Source organism: Notamacropus eugenii, chromosome 2 (genome assembly GCF_028372415.1).
Source record: "Notamacropus eugenii isolate mMacEug1 chromosome 2, mMacEug1.pri_v2, whole genome shotgun sequence".
NCBI lineage: Eukaryota > Metazoa > Chordata > Mammalia > Diprotodontia > Macropodidae > Notamacropus > Notamacropus eugenii.
Window position 1 is genome coordinate 439096459 of NC_092873.1, and position 19266 is coordinate 439115724.

The 19266-nt window shown below is 42.5% G+C and overlaps 1 protein-coding gene across 1 annotated transcript in view; it reads left to right on the forward strand.

The window, feature by feature from the left end:
- Nucleotides 1–19266, forward strand: part of TNNI1 (troponin I1, slow skeletal type) — a 77152-nt gene that overhangs the window by 48184 nt on the left and 9702 nt on the right. Inside the window, exon 2 of the mRNA XM_072648225.1 lies at nt 18941–18984. The gene's annotated coding sequence lies outside the window, so the exon portion shown is untranslated. The remainder of the gene's footprint in view (nt 1–18940; nt 18985–19266) is intronic.

Genomic DNA, 19266 nt, shown 5'->3' on the forward strand with positions numbered 1-19266 from the left:
TTATTGTGAGTTCTACATGTAACAGAATTTTGGAGCATACATACGTACACACATACATATATTTAGATATACATATGCATATATAAAATCATATGCATGTACATACATATTTTACACACATACATATAGATATACATACACACACATAAAACTATATGTTTGTATGCTCCAAAGTTCTGTTCACAATAACAGAAAATTGTGTGTGTGTGTGTGTGTGATGAATAAATGACAGTTTTCATTCACTCATTCATTTTGGGCAGGGGGGAATCAGGAGAATCTAATGGAGAATCCGGAAATATCATCAGACATTTCAAAGAGTTAACCATGGTATAGATGTTACTGGACAAATGTTCTTTTCTTTCTTTGTTTCTTTTCTGTTCACGGGGCCCTCCCCTCTTCCTTCCCTCCCCCCAAGCCCCTATCCCTGTTCCGACCCTCCACTCCCAGCTCAGAAAGTCAACAAGGGAGGAAACCTGACCCTAGAACAGCTGATGGAGCTTGGAGAAACAGAGGCTTTTGTCTGCTTGCTGTTACATCCCCTGGGTGGGGGGTTGGGTAGCAATGGGAGCTGAGGAATGTTGGGGAAGTTGACTACAGCCTAGAGTTGTCACCTGCTAATTTTGGATCCTCTGTGCTCTGAAAACAATCCCTGAGGAGGCACAGGCTGACAGCTGTCAGCAAGCCAGATGCTTGGGGCCCTGCCTCCCATGGGCCCTGGCCTTATAAAGGTTTAACTGCATCTGTTTAAAGACTTCCCTCCTCCCATCCCTCTGGCCTCATGAAAGCTATGGGGAGGGGAGAAGGTGTTGGCTGAAACCAGGGAAATGGTGGGCTGGAAATCCTTCCAGTCCCCAATTCCTCTTTTCTTCTGCTCTCCTTCTTTTGCCTACTGCCTGTGACCATTCCCCTTTGCCTGTTTTCACTGTTTTCTTCCCTTGATTCTTCCAGATCCACTATCAACTTGTGCCAGCTCTGGAAAATGGCAAAAAGGAAGAATCCCATGTTGGACCTGGAGGCAGGAGGCTTGGTTTGAACCCTGGATCTGCCAACTTTTACGGGTGTAACCTTGGGCAAAAATTTCTTCTTTCTGTACCTCAGTTTCCTCATCTGTAAAATGAAGGGGCTAAACCAGATAGGTTTTAATGTTCCTTCCAGATGTAATGATCTAATTCTAGGATCTCTTTGTGTGTATATGTGTATATATATGTTTACATGCAAAACACTTGTATATGTACATATGTATACATATAAATATACACAACACATGTGTATCATGCATGCACACATCTATAAATGTATATAGTATGTTCATTTCTCTCTCTCTCTCTCTCTCTCTCTCTCTCTCTCATAGAATACAGGAGCCCAGAGCTAGAAGGGGTCAACATGTCTAGTTCCATGATTCCAGGGAAGGTTAAGTGTTAGTCATACCACTAGGCACTGCAAGTTAACAGTTATCACACAGCATTTTACAACCTGACCCCAATGTACCTTTCTACCCCTATACTTCTCTACTCTATGGTCTACCCAAATTGACCCTTCCCTCTACCACACACACACTTTTCATGCTCAACTCTCCATCTCCCACCTCTGTATCTTTGTACAGGCTGTCCCCACCCCATGCCTAGAATAAAATCAATCAATTACGAAGTCCTCTCTTCTCATCAATGAGTCTTAGAATCCCTTTCCTTTGAAAATTGCCTACAATGTGACTCCTTCCTGATCTCCCATCTCCTCATCTCCTAGTACCCTCTCTTCCAAAATTACCTTATTCTTATTTAGCATATGGGATGTCTATATTTCTATGACCAAACAAACATCAAAGCAGGCAGAGCCCCTTGTTCATACTTTGAGGACTAACCTGTTGCTGGCCGGTTGCCCTTCACATTCATTTACATGTGTCTCCCCCAAAAGGATGTACTCCCCTTGAGGGCAGAGGTTGCCTTCTTTTCGAATTTGTGTCCTTAGTGCTTAGCAAAGTACTTGGCACTTAGAAGGAACTAAATACATTCTTTTAATTTGATGGATTTATTAAGTGCATACTGTGCTAGAGTTTGGGGAAGCTACAAAATATAGATAATATTCAGTCACATACATATCAGTAATTCTTAAATAAAGTGATCCCAATATTTGTTGTTCAGTTGTTTCAGTCATGTCTGACTCCTTGTGACTCCATTTGAGGTTTTCTTGGCAAAGATACTGGAGTGATTTTCCATTCTTTTTTTCAGCTTATTTTACAGGTGAAGAAACTGAGACAAGCAGGGTTAAGTGACATATCCAGGGTCACACAACTAGTGAGAGTCTGAGACCAGATTTGAACTCAGATCTAACTCTCTCCAGGTCCAGCACTATGTGCAATGTATCACCTAGCTGCCAAAATAAGCTTATTACAAAGTTACAAAGTAAAATGCTATCTAGAAAAGTTGTTAAAGACAAGAGAAGTCAGGGAAGACTTCCTGGAAGAGGTAGCATTTGATGTATCTTTAAAAGATGAATGAGAATTCAAAGAGCAGAAGGATGCTATTTCCAGGCTAGGAAACAATTTTTGTGGAACATTAAGGTAGAAATGCAGAACTAAAGTTCAGATTCTGGAGACATAAGTTCTCTGAGCTTCAGTTTTCTTGTAAAATGGGGATAATAATATTTGAATGACCTGTTGTTGTGTTATGTCTCAAATTACTTTGCATTTACTTTGAGTAGATTTAGTCTGTATAGTTGTTTTGCCCAGGTAAGCTCCTTGAGGTAAAAAAAAAAATTCTTCTCTCTGTATTCCTAGGACCTAGCACCATGCCTGGTAAACAGTAGGTACTTAATATGTACTTGCTGAATTGAATTACATTGAGTTATGGGTGTGAAAGTCATCTTCATAAATGTCATATGTGGGTCCATGGGAATAAATGAAATTGAAAAGGGGGAAGAGAGTGGAGAGAAAAGAGAGGTGAGCTTAGGGCAAAATCCTGGAGAAGACTCTTTAAGAAATCAGTAAGAGAATGAGGAGTCAGTGAAACAGAGAAGAGGCAGTTAGAGAAATAGGAAGAGAACCCAAGGAATGTAGGAAAAAGAGACAGTGAGTGAGTGAGAGAGAAAGAGAGAGAGAGAGAGAGAGAGAGACAGACAGACAGACAGAGACAGAGACAGAGAGACAGAGGGAGAGACAGAGAGACAGAGAGTCAGAGATCATAACAAAGTCCAAGACAGGGCCAGCATGAAGCTAGGTCCAGGGTTTGGGATGGCCAATAAAGATGTTGACCTAGACCAAGAAGTAGTTCAGTTTCCTATATTCAGTTGGGCTCTGGGTATCTATTTTATGCCTAGTCATGTGTGGCCAGTCCCATGCCCTCTAGTTTCTTCTGATATTCCTTCAATTGCTGCCCTTGTTATACTTGACAGAGATAGGCAGTTCCTTACACTTTGAGGCATGTAAGAGGCAGTGTTGGGTAATGGGTAGAGAGTTGGCCTTAGAATCAGGAAAATATGGATTTGAGTCCCATCTTCTTGCACACACTAGCTATGTGACCCTGGGAAACTCATTTAACCTCTTGTCACCACCCACACCCATCCTAGGAGTGTAATTCCTAATTTAATCCAACAAAAAATTAGAAATTTAGGGGATGCCCATCAGTTAGAGAATAGTTGAACATATGATAAATGATTATAATGGAATACTATTGTGTATTTAAGAAATGATGGAGGGAATGTGTTCAGAAAAACCTGGAAAGATTTATATGAATTGATGCAAAGCAAAGTATGTTGAACCAGGAGAACATCGTACAAGGTAACAGCAATATTGTAACAGCGATCAATTGTGAAAGACTTTGCCATTCTAATCAAAACAATGTTGCATCACAGTCCCAGATGACTCATGATGAAAAATGCCATTCAACTCCAGAGATAGAGACGATGATCTTTGAGTACAGATTAAAACATATTTTTGGTCACTTTATTTTTCTTAATTTTTTTTGCAACATGACTAATATAGAAGTATATTTTGCCTGATTTCACATGCACAATGAGTATCATACTTCTTGCCTTCTCAGTGGGTTGGGGTGAGGATGGAGGGAGAGACAGAATCTTGGAATTCAAAATACAAAAAAATAATATTTAAAATAAAACTAAGTGGATATATGAATGAACAAATAGAAAAACAAACAAACAAAATGAAGTGAGACAAACACAAACTGTCCATTCTGGCTCAACCTGGAATTAAGATTAGAATTAGAACTAGGAATAGATAGGGAACCAGAACTGATATTAGGAAGGCCTGGGTTCAAATCTCACCTCAGATATGTTCTAGCTGTGTAATTCTGGACAAGTCACTTAACATCTCTGGGCCTCTGTTCCTCACCTGTAAAATAAAGGGAGAGTCCACTTAATCTCTGAAACCCATTCAAACTCTAAATGGATGATCCTATGCTCTTAGGGTGCTTTCAAAATCTCACCTATTGGGCCCTGCTTCTAACTAGATGGTATTAAAAGGGTCTAAGGAAGGGTCACAGGATCATACATTTAGGGCTAAAAGGAACCTTAAAAGCTAGCTAGTCCTTCTCTCTCATTTCCCAGATAAGGAAATTGAGTCCCACTGAGGTTAAGTGACTGTCTACTGAGCCACCAGCTGGCTCATTCCCATTAGACAGTAAACTCCTTGAGGGAAGGGACTACATCTTTTTTTTTTCCATCAATTTTTTGTTTTTCTCAGCACCTGGCAAAATATTTTGTAAACAGCAATTTCCTAATAAAGTGCTTGTTGAATTAAATTCATTTGATTTGAACTGAAGAGAAAAGGGAGAAGCATGCAGTCAGTCAGCTATAAAGAATCCTGCTGACACAGCAGACATGAATGCCCAGTTCCAGAAAAGTGTGGTCCCTGCCCTGGGCCCAGAAAACAAGGGTAGCTGTAGCACAGAGCAGGATATGTGCAGAAGGGGGATGAGAGCTTTATGGGGCTGAGGCAATTGCAAGAAGAGAAGACTGCAGAAAGATAGCTTCAGGATACACGCCAGATGACTCTGCTGCTGTCCCCAGCAAAGAAGCAAAACTAGAGGGACTTGGGGGTTGGGGTGAGAGGTAAACAGGGACAGGCCAGCCATCCCAAGTACACTGTTTCTAAGATTGGTGTGTTGCAAAAGAAGGGGAGGGTCTATAGCTAGAAAGGCAAGAGAAGGGTGAACATGGTTCTTCCTTTATAGGACTTTGGAGATCATCTAAATTCCTTTCTTTTACAGAGGAGGAGACTGAGATACAAGGATAGAAAGTAGAGTGCCCAAGGTCACACAGCTGGGTTCTGATTAGTTCAAATAATGCATCTCATGAAGAGGTTCCATATATTCAGATTCACCCTGTTTTAAGTTATGAGGAGAAAGTGAGGCTGGTGACCTTGCCCAGCCCTCCCTCATTCAAATCAAAGTCTACTGCAAGTCATGTCATCATCTTGATGTCATGGTCCTCTTCGAGAATGAAGGACAAACAACCTGTGAATGAGTAGCTCTCCTCTCCCCTCCCCTCCTCTCCTCTCCTCTTCTCTCCTCTGCTTTCCTGCTCTACCCAGGGGAAGGCATATTATACCTCCATGGCCATAAGCTGCCTTTTCTCCTTTGGGTTTATTGGCCACGTCTTGCTCAAAGAACAAGCCTTAAGCCCAATTCACTCTGGCGCTCATACATTGGACACCAGGTCCCTGCCCACCTAGCACAGAGTGAATGTAATTACTGAATAGTAACTGTTTCTCTTTTACGCAGGGACCCTGAGGGTCTTCACCTCCCAGTTAGATTTTGTTGTTATTTTCTCTTTTCTTAAAAGAGGCTATCCCTAGACTTAAAGAGGTCCATTCATTGAAGGGGTGTGTCTCACTCAAAGTGAGAGTCTGATAAGACCTTAGCTGAAAATGGCCGAAGTCCCACCTTGAATCCGGGCCATCTCTAGTGGTCCTGATGAACATCAGACCACTGGACCCTGATGGCTCTGGAGGAGAAAGTGAGGTTGGTGACCTTGCCCAGCCCTCCCTCACTCAAATCAAAGTCAACTGCAAGTCATGTCATCATCTCCCTGATGTCATGGTCCTCTTTGAGAATGAAGGACAAACACAGCAACAACAATCTGAAGTTATAATTATAATATTATTAAAGTTATTCATTACAATACGGTCTTTTGTTCCTGCCCAATGGAAATCATGCAGTATGAATTTGAATAATGGAACCACATCCCAGGATTCATCAGTTGCACTAATTGGGACCCAACCGTATCAGAACTAGGAATCAAAGTCCTATCATTTAATTCCATGCCCAATGCTTATTCCACAATAGATTCCTGGGTAACAGGGAAGGCTGGTCATTTCTGGATACACACGACTCCCTTCAGCCACAGGCCTTGCAAGTCACTCTCAATATATCCTGAACTACCTAAATTACCCTGTATTTATATATACATACATACATACACACACATATATTTATATACACACACATATATGCCTCCTGTATATACTTATCTGATAAGTATACATATACATGTACATACATATATACTCACATGTATACATATATATGTATATATTTATCTGTGAACATTTATCTCCGGTAAACTCCTTGAGGGCAGGACAATCTCATTTTTGTATTTGTATGCTCATTGTCTAACACATATATTAGGTACTTAATAAGTGCTTGTTGGCTGTCGTCTTTGAAGAGAAGGTAAGAAGGCTAGGGAGAAAACTGTCTTCCATCGCTTCACAAAACAACCAATCAGTTTTTCTACCACAGAGAAAAATGATTTAAGTAAATAACGAACCTAGGGATTAGGAACACCAGAATTCTGAATAAGCCCCTGTGGATTTTGTAGACCTCCTTCCTGTCTATGGGGAGCATATATCCACTGGAGGGGCTTGAGTTGTCCTTAAAATCCCTGCTCTACCTGATTCCTTTCTGTAAAATGGAAGCTCTTTGAGGGTCAGGATTATTTATTTTTTATCTTTGTATCTTCATGATCCTGGACTCATAGTGGTGCTTAATAAATATTTGCTAATAAATTGATGGTCTCTCCTTTGATGTTGATCCAGGTCTCCTCCTCAGTCTTGCATGTCATTCTCCATGCTAGCCTTTCTTCTTGGACATCCCTTCTATCTCTACACTGCCCAACTCTCTCCCCACTACACTTTCAGCAAGTCTCTCTGGACTGAGTTAAGGAAATTTGTGCTACCAGCAAACCTGAGGGCTCCTTAAGGATGGAGAAGAAATTCACAGACAGGGAGAGCAATCAGTTTTGTCTCCAAAGAATTTAAGCTCTTGAAAATAGCGGGTAGGCTCCTGAACATCATAAACCTTGGTATATTATGAGTGCTTGTGTTGATTGATGATTGATTTCTTATCTCTGTTTCCCAGCCCAGTGGTGTCAAACACAAATCAGTGGGCCACTAATCCATTCCTAAGGATCCCTACTGATTTCAGATTGACTTAGTTTTAAAATGTAATATCTATGTCTTATTGAATTTTTATGTATTTTGTTAAATATTTCCCAATTACATTTTATTCTCATTCATTGCATTGTAAATCTTCTGCCATGTATTTGACACCTGTCTTAGAATATATACCTGCCCTCCCTCAAGCACCCTGTGAGGAGATGGAAAGAGACAATGAAAACCAAAAAAAATTCCTAAGGGGATATTGGGAGATAAAGTTTCCCTCCATTAGCTCTTCTATGAAGTCCCCTTGCCCATCACCAAAGGTCCCTCTGCCCTGCCCTGGGGATTCCAGCTCCATGCCCAGCCTGAGCCTAGCAACTTAACTATAATAACCTTAGGGATTAACATAGCAGGCATTGTCTTTCCCTGACTATAAGGCTGGTATTATGTGTTCAAAAACTCTCTCCTAAAAATACCCAAAGAACAGGTGCAGTCCACAAGGTTCAGGCCATGTCAGAGTCCCATCTGTGGTCTAACTAGAAACAAGGAGGTGAAGGGGACCCTATGTGCCTTGTTCTGAATTCAGAGAACTAGGTTCCTGGAAACCCATCTTTCTAAGATTTCACAGCATCTCTGGACCTTCAGACCCATGAGTGAAGGAAAGCAAGATTTATCCATTTTACACCCACTTCCTATTGCACACAATAAGCACTTAAATGCTTGTCAATTGACAGTGTGGTTCCCCATCCCCACCTCCATTCCTTTTTGCTGCTTCAATCATTAGCCATAAAACTCAGCCATCTCCCCCATCCCAGATACACCCAGGGCTTTCTGGTAAACATCAGCATCAGGGAAACTTACTAAGAAGGAGAGACAGAGTTGACATATGTCTTGCAGGATTTCGGTCCGATTCCTTTTAGGCACTCTGCCTGATTTCATTTAGTCTCTGATCTCATGGGCTTTGGGTGCTTATTTTCATGTCTGCCCTTAAGGACAAAGAGCTGAGGAATAAATCCATAGCTTAGCAGCAACACACCGCTTCCCCCTGAAAACCTGTCACCTGCTTCACACATAGTTTCATAAGCACCCCCCCCACACACACATCTCCCGATCTTTTAATGTCTTTCATTCGCATCACACTGTCCACTTGTCCGGCCCAGCCCCTCATTTCTCCCTGTCTTCTACGGCCTTTAACTTTCTTCTGTCCAAAGATGGTCTTGCATTAGACTGCGTCCACAAAGTGTGTGTGTGTGTGTGTGTGTGTGTGTGTGTGTGTGTGATTGTAACTGTGTGTCCTACAGATGTGTGTGTATGGACGGCATAAGGAGTGTTTATCTAGACTCTGTGTGTATCTATAGTGTGTGCCTATAGTGTAGGGGGTGGAGAGAGGGTGGGGGTGCTCCGAAGGATAGCAGAGCTTGTTCTATTTTTACTGGCCAGTTGCTGTGGACCGTAGATTTCATAGCTTCCACCAGCCTTCAGCCCCCTTACAGTCTGCAGTCCTCCAGCAGCCCCAGACCATCTCAACTCTGCTAGGACTATAGTAGGTAAGTGTCTAAATCCTGGCTCCTGATCTTGGAAAGCGAATCCTAAACCAGCTAAGGTTTAAGTCTAGGTAAGACAAGAACAAGGGATGAAGGGTGTGAGCAGATCTCAGAAAGACTAGGAGGGAAGAAGAAAATGTTTTGTGACCATCCATTGAAGGGTTTAACATACTACCTGAGAAAATTCCCAGAAAGTTTCTCCTGGACAAAGGAATGTCATTTTCTCCAAAGCTATTGTCAGAGGAGAAAGTTGCCTTTCTAAGCAGAGAGAATGGCTGAGTCTTTTCTTTTTTCTTTTCAGGATGGGTTACCTCCACATGGACTGGGAGGATATGTGTTTCATTGCTTACAAACGTCCAAAGCATGCGATAATTACAAAGGAACCAAAAATGGAGAAGGCAGATAGGGAAATTTATGGAGAGTGGAATTTGAGAGCCTTGGGAATAGGGATGGGAGGAGAAACCGAGAAATCCTAAAGACAACACTAGGAAATTTTTTTTGTTCCTTTTTTCTGTGTCCTGGAGAGGAGACAAGGACACATCTTTATCATCTGTGTATCTGGGGAAAGGAACTGATAGGACAAGCTAGGGACTGAGTGCCACCCCAAAATGGCATGGAATCCACACTCCTCAGCTCCCCATCAAATTCATCACTGTTGGTACTAAAGGCTGGATAGCAGTGGCTAATGGGGCAGGGATAGGGAAGGGCAGGGCTGGATGGAGGCAGCAAGAGCATCACTCAATGCTGCTCAGAGTTGGGGTGCATGCATTAATGCATCCAATGCAATATGAATGTGAACTTCTCTGCAGGTGGATGGCAGTGTCTGGGATCTTTAGGAACAATGGAGGCTGGTTTTTCTAACTGGAATGATAAATGGAGCTGGAATGTGACATCCAGGCAGTTCAACTCTAGAGAAAGGAAAAGATAAGCGTTTCTTGACAGCTATAGAAGAGGAGAGGGGACCCAGAACCCAGAGTGATAAGCACAGGAAGGAGGGGATGCTTTGAACTGGAGACACAGTGTCCAGGGGCAGCATGGGTTGGGGCTGGGGAGGTAGAGTGATAGGAGAGAGGACAGAAGTAAAAATAAAGATAGGATTTAATGTCCCTGTTTGTTAAAACTCATGAGAAGTATAGTTTCTTGGACGCATCCACACATCCACACTCACACACACCCATCTCTCCATCTAATTTTTAATCCAATGCTCCATTTAGAAAAATCCTTCTCCAACCTCTGGGATTTTGTGAAGTGGAGACCCTGACTTGAAAGTGTTCCCTCAGCTCTTTCTCTCCGATCAATTCTACATTTCCTGAAGGACTTTTTACTCATCTGAGGTTGGGAATATAGGATTCTGGAAGCAGTAAAACCTCCCCTCCCCAATCTTCCTTATCAAGTACCAACCTTCACTTATATTCAAAAGACAGTAGTCACAGAGTCATATCAAGCCCAAACCTGTGGGCAAATGAGAGGCTCTTTCTGTGGGGTAGGGGCACTTGGGTCCAGATTGCCTTTGTAGGGAGTTATCAGTCGCTTCTTTGAGGGAGGGGGCCCTAGGGGCTCACTAATAGAGCATCGAGACTTGCCCGGGATGGGTGAGGGGCAGTTCAAATCTAGTTTGTATTGGTAATAGGAGATGTGGCACCAGCCAGGAAGGTCCACAGAGATGGCAGCATTGGTGATCATTTGACGAAGTCTGTATTTACACATGGGCATTAATGTATGCTTATTGAAGTGTTGGCCCATCTCAGGAAAGAAATATAAAAATTGTCCATCTGTGAGCTGACTTCTGGAGACAGAGATTATGACAGCATGACAAATACTGATAAACTCATCCAGGGAGTGGATCTTGTGGGACCCTACCAGCTCCTATTTCCCTCTGGACTTGCCCAGAATCTTGGGATCAGTGGGAATAGTAGAGTAAGTAGCCGGCCATAAAAGGTCTAATTTCAGCCAAGCATTTCAGGAATTTATAAGCTGTCTCCCAGGTCCTTGAGCTGGTTCTGCCTCTCTCCTTCTAATGAGAAGACAGCTGTGACTGTGGGGTCAGATTCTTAGCCTTCCACCGGGGACAGTAGCAGGGGCAAAGGTGGGGAGTTAAAAGTCTTCCTGAGAGAGAGATAGTAAGGTCAGGCAGAATGAAGATTAACTAAAACCTCCTCCTCTTGGGGGATCAGAGGTAAATACATTATGAAGGAGAGAAGGAGGACAGGAAAGAGACATGGGGAAGAGGAGGGAGGGAGTAAGGGAACAAATATAGACTGAATCAAAAAACCATCACACTCCTCTCTTCAGAAATGGTTCCTGGAGCAGGTCCTCATTTTTAATCTTGAATTTCAAGGACTGTTGTTTGGATTCTTTAGTACCTCATGCAGGTCCATATGATTACAGGATGCTAGCTAGAGCTGGAGGAGACCTCAGAGATCAACCAGTTCATACTCCTCACTTTGCAGATGGGGAAACAGGATCTTACCCAAGGTCATGCCGTTCTTTAGTGTCAGAGTCATGGCTCAAGCCCAGACCCTCTGATTCCAAGTCCAGGGTTCTTTCCCTTAGTTGAGACGCCAGTTTATTAGGGCATTACTGAGATTTCCCATTCTAACTAGCCACCCCCATCTCCCCACAGCCCTACGTCCCATACATACATTGTCTTCTCCCACTTAGGAGCCTTCACAGAATCCTAGCATTGTTAGAAGTGGAAGGGACTTGAGGGATCTCATAGACCACACATAACTCATTTAGATGAGAAAGTCAAGGAGCTGAAAGGGGAAGTCCAAGGTCAAAGAGATGGCCCTCGGGCCACTCTTTTGAATTGCAGTTCAATGGTCTATTTTACACACTTCTTCCCTCGCACAGGTCATTTCCCATGTCCCAATAAATGCACTCCCTTCAGGCCTCAGACAACATGGTCAAGGCATCACTGCCTGCCATGCTCACATATGGCCTCTATCACTCATAGTTTACTTTTACCATGATCTCCCCTGTGTCCTCCTCTCCATCTCACCCCCAGGTCCATGGTGTCATTGAGATGGTCTGAGAAGCCTGGGCCAATGTATCAATAACAGAAGACAGGGGCTCCCCTTTCCTCTGTTCCCAGGGAACATGTGCCTGAAAATTGTACTCTTCTGGAAACTCTGTTATTGGACTTATTAGTAAGTCCAGCAGTGAGAATTCTAGAAGAGGTCGGAGAGGACCAGTAGTTTCCTGGAATTCCTCCTGTTTTGCTGTTTGGCCAGTTGTTCACTCTACCCAGAAATACAGTTGTCCTTCCCTCTTGCCAATATCCCAGCTAAAACTTTCCTCCTCCAGGACATCTTCCCAGAGTAGTGCTATTTATTTCAGATCACTGATTTCAGGTGAGGACCTGCTTGGACCCTTGCACTCTGTTCCTCTCAGCTGTGTCCTAATTCCTCTGTCCCTGCTGTATCCCTCTTAATCTCGAGCTAAAGAGGCTACCTCTGCTAAAGTGTCCAACCAAGTCACTGGGTTGGAGTGAGTTGGGGGTGAACAGTGGCAATATCACTGATGTCAAAGCTAGAGGATCTGAGTTCACATCCTATCTCTGACATTTACCCATGTAACCTTGGTCGTCATTTTTTTTCTGGGTCTTGGTTTTCTCTTCTGTAAAATGAGAAGGTTGGACTAAATGCTTCTGAGGTCCTCACAACCCCCAGAGATTCAGATCTAGAATTCTGTCTTGCTTATGTGCTTGTCTATATTGGTTATAGGTGCTGCTCTCCTTGCCACCATGCCTGAACCGTAAGTAATTCTGATTTCCCCAGAGAAAGTGTGTGTGTGTGTGTGTGTGTGTGTGTGTGTGTGTGTGTGTGTATGTATGTGTGTGGGGGGGGTGGGAGTGGAGGTGGATGGGTGTGGGTGTGTGGGTGAGAGGTTGGAATCTAGGACTCAAGGTACAGCCAGACTATCTGTCATTTAATACAAGTTGCTTTCTTGGGAGGGGCTCCAAGTCCCTTATGAAAACCAAACCCTTTCATCTATGACTGCTCCAAATTCTTCAATGCAGCTGTTATTAGAAACCATCCTTCCTCAGTAATGAGCCCTTCAATTTGCACAGCATTTTTGTCATTTTCAGGACATAAGTCAAGTGAAAAAAAAATTCTTATAATGCACCTACTATGTGCCAGGCACTATGCCAAGCTCTGAGGATACAAAGAAAGCAAAAACAACGTAGTCCCTGATCTCGTTTTCCACAGTGATCTTCAGGTGACCACGGCTCATCCTTACAACTCCAGTGGTAGGAAGATTAGTTATTACTATATCCGTTTTATAGATGAAGAATTGATTGAGGAAGTCAAGGGACATATCTAAGGTCATACAAATGGCAAGAAGAAAAGAAGGCGGTAAATTGATAAATTTATTAAGTTCTTGCTATGGACCAGGTACTGTGCTAAGTTGTAGAGATACCAAGAAAGGCAAAAGACATTCCCTTTTCTCAAGCAGTTACAATCTAACCAAGGAAACAACACAAAAACTACTCTGTACAAATAAACTATGTACAAGACGAACAGGGAATAATCAAAAGAGAGAAGACACTAGATTAAGAGCAATTGGGAAAGACTTCCTGTAGAAGGCAGGGTTTTCCCTGGGACTTAAAGGAAGCTTTGAAGGAGTTGGAGGCAGAGATGAGGAGGGAGAGCATTCCATGTCAGGAGACAGAGCCAGGAAATAGAGTGTCTTATTTGAGGAACAGCAAGGAGGCTGGCATCACTGAATCAAAGAGTAGGATGCGGATGCCAGGTGAAGGGCTGGTGGGGACCAGGTTATGAAAGGCTTTGAACACCGAATGGTAGATTTTATATTTGATCCTGAGGGGTAATAGAGAGCCATTGGAATTTAAGCGGAGGTATTCAGAGAGGGTGGACTTGCAACATTAGGAGGAGACTAGAACTCTCTTTATTTACTGGAAGAATTTTAAAGCAAGTCTTTCTTTCTTTCTTTCTTTTTTTTTTTTGGAGACAATCGGGGTTAAGTGACTTGTCCAGAGTCATATAGCTAATATATGTCTGAGGGCAGACTTGAAGTCAAGTCCTTCTGACTCCAGGACTGGTGCTCTATCTACTACACCACCTAGCTATTCCTTTTCACATTCTTTAGTTGGAATGACCTGCTCCATCTTTTTGCATTAATTAGATAAACTGAGCGGATTTCAGTCCCCATACTTTACTTTTCACTGAGAGGACATGGCATTAGTGAGTAACTGATGGGGCTATTTTTTATGTAGCATTTTAAGGCTTATAGGGTGCTTTTTTCCCCCAATGACTCTATGATACAGGAAGTATGTCATCTATTTCATCTATGAGAAGAAAGGTCTCAGAAAAGTTAAGTGACTTGCCCAAGATCACACAGCTGCTAAGTATCAGAACCAAAATTTGAACCCGGGTCTTCATGACTCAGTGCTCCTTCCCCTGCAGCATAAGCACAGTGCCTTGTACATAACAGACATTCAGTCAATGTTTGTTGAATTCCCAGGAGTGAAAAATGCCAGAGTGGGCAAGGACATTACAGACAGACTATATCTTCAGCCCATATCTGAACTGAAAACCCTTCTACAATATGCTCAATAAGTGGTCATCCAATCTTTGCTTGGAGATCTCCAATGGAGAGGGGACCCCAAGGTGCCCTGCTTCACTTGTAGAGAGCTATGGTTCAAACGGCATCAAGTCCAAGTTTGCCTATTTGTAATAGCTAGGCATTGCTCCTAGTTCTGGCCTCTGGGGCCAAGGAGACAAAACTATTCCCTCTTTCACTTTACAACCCTTCAAAATACCTGAAGATAGCTATCAGGTTTCCCCCAAGTTTTCTCCTTAATTCAGGTGAAATAAACTCAGTTCCTTCAAATAATCCTCATCTGGCATAAGCTAAAGACACTTCTTTAACCTGGTTGCCCTCTTCTGGATTCTCTTGAGTTTCTCAACATCCTTCCTAAAATGTGACTCTCAGAAGTGAAAACAGTAGCCTGAAATGACTTGACCAGGGTCTTACATCAAGGCTGAGAAAAATCTCCTACAAGGAATGAGGCCTCTTACACTGAGAAGCCCAAGAACTCAGAGTGGTCATTTATTTCATTTTAACCTGCTTCCTTTCCTGCCCCTACCTTCTTTCCTGCCCTCCCCCCACCCCCATTGTCAGATTTCTTTCAGATGAATCATTAATTGTCCCAGGCAGTTTTCCCCAGAGAGTGTGCATGCCTTTGTTATAGTATATATTTATGCTTTGTATTCAATCTGTGTTCTAATCTTTTCTCTCCTTGCCTTTCCTTGGATGGATGCTTGAAGGGAGGTAAGATATTTGGGGTGTCCAAGTTGAATCTCCAGCCTGGTGAAGGTGGGGTGGGCATTTGAGGAAAAGAGTAGAAGTAAGGGAAAGGCAGCCCCAATTCCTTCCTGTCCCTATACTTGCAACTACACAGTTTTTCTGCCTCCCTGAGACTTGTCGTCTCCAAGTCTGATGGCCCAATTAGTCAAGGAGAGAGGTGCCAACACCATCTAAACTCCTTTTGTTTCCAGCTCCTTGTAATAGACACTATCATAGGATCCAGAAGAAGGAGATAGATGTAGTCTTTGCCCTCTAAGGGTTACCCCTGTGATGTGGGAGAAGGTAGTTCTTTTTTTTAAAATTAAATTATTTTATTGGTTTTCAGTGTTCGACAATCACTTCCATATATCTTAGATTTTTCCCTCTTTCTCCCTCTATTTCCCACTCCCTCCCCATTCCCTCCCTAAGACAGCATACAATCTTATATAGGTTCTGTACGTACTTTCCTATTAAATATATGTGGCATAGAAGAATTAAAATGAATAGGAGAAACCATAAAACAAAACAAAACTTAATACAAAAGAAAATGGTCTGCTTCATTCTGCGATCCAATTCCAAGGTTCTTTCTCTGGATGTGAAAGGCATTTTGCCTCGAGTCCATTGGAAATTTTTTAAGTCCATGCATTTCAATGAAGTACTAAGTCTACCAGAAAAATTCCCCACACACTGTGGTTGTTGCCATGTACAAAGTTCTCCTGCTTCTGTTGCTTTCACTCAGCCTCATTTCATATAAGTCTTTCCAGGCTTCTTTGAAGTCTTCCTGTTCATTATGTATTCCATTATGTTCATATACCACAACTTGTTCAGCCATTCCCCGATTGATGGGCATCCCCTTGATTTCCAGTTTTTGACCACCACAAAGAGAGCTGCTATAAATATTTTTGTACATGTGGGACCCTTTCCCATTTCTGTGATCTCTTTGGGATAGAGTCCCAGAAGAGATATTGCTGGGTTAAAAGGTATGCACATTTTTGAAGCCCGTTGGGTATAGTTCCAAAGTGCCCTCCAGAATGGTTGGATCAGCTCACAGCTCCATCAGCAATGAATTAGTGTTCCAACTCCCCCACATCTTGAGAGAAGTAGTTCTTAACCCTGGGGAGCTCCCAGTCTGATGGAGGGAAAGGGTTGCCTTCAAGCAGATCTCCATCTGATAAGGGAGACTCCACCCTTGCCTTCAGAGAGTTCTCAGTTTGCAGAGGTGGTCCAGGACCAGGAGAGCAGATGAGTGTGACTGGCAGTGTAATCCCCAGATCTGATACCTATGGCAGGGAAGATTCCAAAGACAGAGCCCATGGGGATTGGTGACATTATGTGTGATGTCACTGAGAAGGAGAGGCTAAGGATAGGGAAGAAATGGAGCTTGGGGGCCAAGCCTTATTGCTCTCGCCAAGTGAGTAAATACCCTTTAGAACTAGTCGGGCCCTGGAGCGATCTCCATTTTCTTGCAGAGGTGAATCAGTGCAAATTCCTCTATGAAAGAACATTGGAGAAGCATCCTGGGTCCTTCCACCCCAGTCCAGGGAAGATCAATGATGATTAAGGCTTAGACCAACAGGAAATCCTGGGACAGGGTCTTAAGTAGCCTGGGGAACTTTGATGCTGCTGGTTCAGTTTGACTTGGATGGTTCAGTTTTGACTTCCTGTGAAGCTGTTGAACTCTTGGCCACTGTGGTTTTGTTAGGGCTTGTGGTTTTGGGGGACATCTGGAGTCCCTCACAGCCCTGGGGCTCAGGGTTATTAGATCAGGGAGGCCTAAGAGCTTAGCAGGGTTGGAAGAGTTACAGTATTTGCACTAATGGAAGAAAGCATTGACATACAATCCAAAACCTTGAGGGATATTTGAGGGGCTATAGATTTACATCCTGTTTTGCTGGGTCTCATTTTTTTTAAAAGGCCTACTTTCCCTGAAACCACACTGATAGATGATGGAGGGAAGTGGTCCACAGATGCCATGGGTGGCAGGCAAGTCCTGTGTAAGAAAATACCCAGGGACAGCAAGGAATTAGCATTGGCAGACAGAACCCAGGCTCATTCTCTGGAGTACTTTGGAGAATTACCTGTTAGCCATCACCAGCCCTCTCTCTTGGGTTCTTTTGAGATTTTGGCCATTCTCCAGTTCCGTAGGCCCAAGTAACATCAACTCTTCTTCCCCAACTTATCTAACAGAAAATAAATGAGTTGAAATAAAACTTGGCCCAATAATTCAGAGAAGAAATAAACAGAGAAAATGAGGGGTACACAGCTTAGGCAAGTCTATTTGAAGTAATAAAATAGTAAAGTCAAAGAAATGGCTCTCAATCTAGTTCCCTCTTCTCTTTCCAAGTCTTCACATGTGGTATCACAATCTGATATTAAATAATCTTTGAGAATTCACAAGGGATTCTTTAGCCATGGATATTTTTTTTTATAGTAACAAGTCACTTATCTGGCAAACTCACCTGTCTGGAGTATAAGTGAGAGCCAGGAAGTGAACAAAATGGACCTCTCCGTTGCCAAAATAGATAATAAGATTGAAAACTGGAAGAGACCATCTAGAGCCTACCCCCTTATACATGAGGAAACTGAGTCCCAGAGTGAGAAAATGACTTACACAAACTCAAACTACAAGTAACAAAGCCAGGTTTCAAACTCATTTTCTCTGACATCAAATCCAAAGCTTTTTTCACAACATCCCCATTTCTCTTTGTCACCAAGTCCATACATTAAAGTTTATTTATTTTACTCAAAGGAGAGCCCCTCACTCAGAGTGTATTTACTTTTATTTTAGATATAATGCTAATGTATTTCTTTATCTGATTTCCTGCTCCACAGCAGATTAGATGTTTTAATAAGCGTATCAGGGCAGGATGATGCTGATAACAGCAAGACGTGACAGCAGACAGACTCACACAGAGGGAGGAGACAGGAAAATTATAAAAAGCAGGAAACAAAACTCAAAAAACACAGAAGCCTGGGGCTGTTAAATGTAGGCTCAAAAAGTCCCGCCCACCTCAGTGGTCCCCAAGGGTATCTGGTCTTAGCATAGCCACTGACACTTACAAAGATAGGAAAATGAAAATTGTGTTTAAAAGTTTTAAGAAACCAAGAGAGTAGGCTTTATGTTTTAGAAAGATTTTAATCCAAAATGGTTAAAATTAAATTAAATTAATGTCATTTAAAAGGACAATTTTCAGTTATGTGGAAAAATAATTTGTGGGGCTCACTTCATTCCCAAATTGTACCAGACAAGTGATGTGTGACTGTTAATATCATCATCCATCATTATAATAACTTGTATCACTCTAACTCTGTATACATTTCAAGGCCATTGCATAATCAATATTTGATTTTGTCTTTACGACAACCCTGTGAGATAGGTGAGAAAGAAATTATAATTTTCATTTTATAAATGAGGAAACTGAGGCATCAGAAGATGAGCAGCAGTGATTTGCTGAGGGTCACATAGCTAGCTGATTAGTACTAGCTGACTGACTAGTACTGTCTCTTGTCTTCTAAGTGAAGTCCCTTGAACATAGTCTCTTTTCCTAAATTCAGGGTTCTCACATCAGTCCAACAATGGAGATTTTTAAGGAAAGATTGTGGGTATCAATAGGCAGGTTCCCCTCCAACTCTCATCCTGCTTCAAAATTCCAATATATTTCTCATCTGCTTCTCCCATTTTTTTCTTTTCCCTCTCAGAGAAAATCCAAGATCACAGCTTCCCGCAAACTCTTGCTCAAGGTGAGCCTGAACATAGAGCTTCCCCGGGTACTCACAACTGGGAAGAGGGGAGGGTGGAGTTCAGTCTCTGAGGATGGAATAGAAGACACATGTGGCTTACTTAGCAGCACTACTCTGGACTATGAGAGCCCCTATTCCTTCCTGTCCCCACATCCTGCTATTGTGCAGTTTCTCTCCTAGTCTGAGATATTAATTTCCAAGCCCAGTGGCCTAGTCAGACAATCAGTCAATTAATCCATCAGCTAACAACACTGACTGATAGTCTCACGTGTATAGAACCTC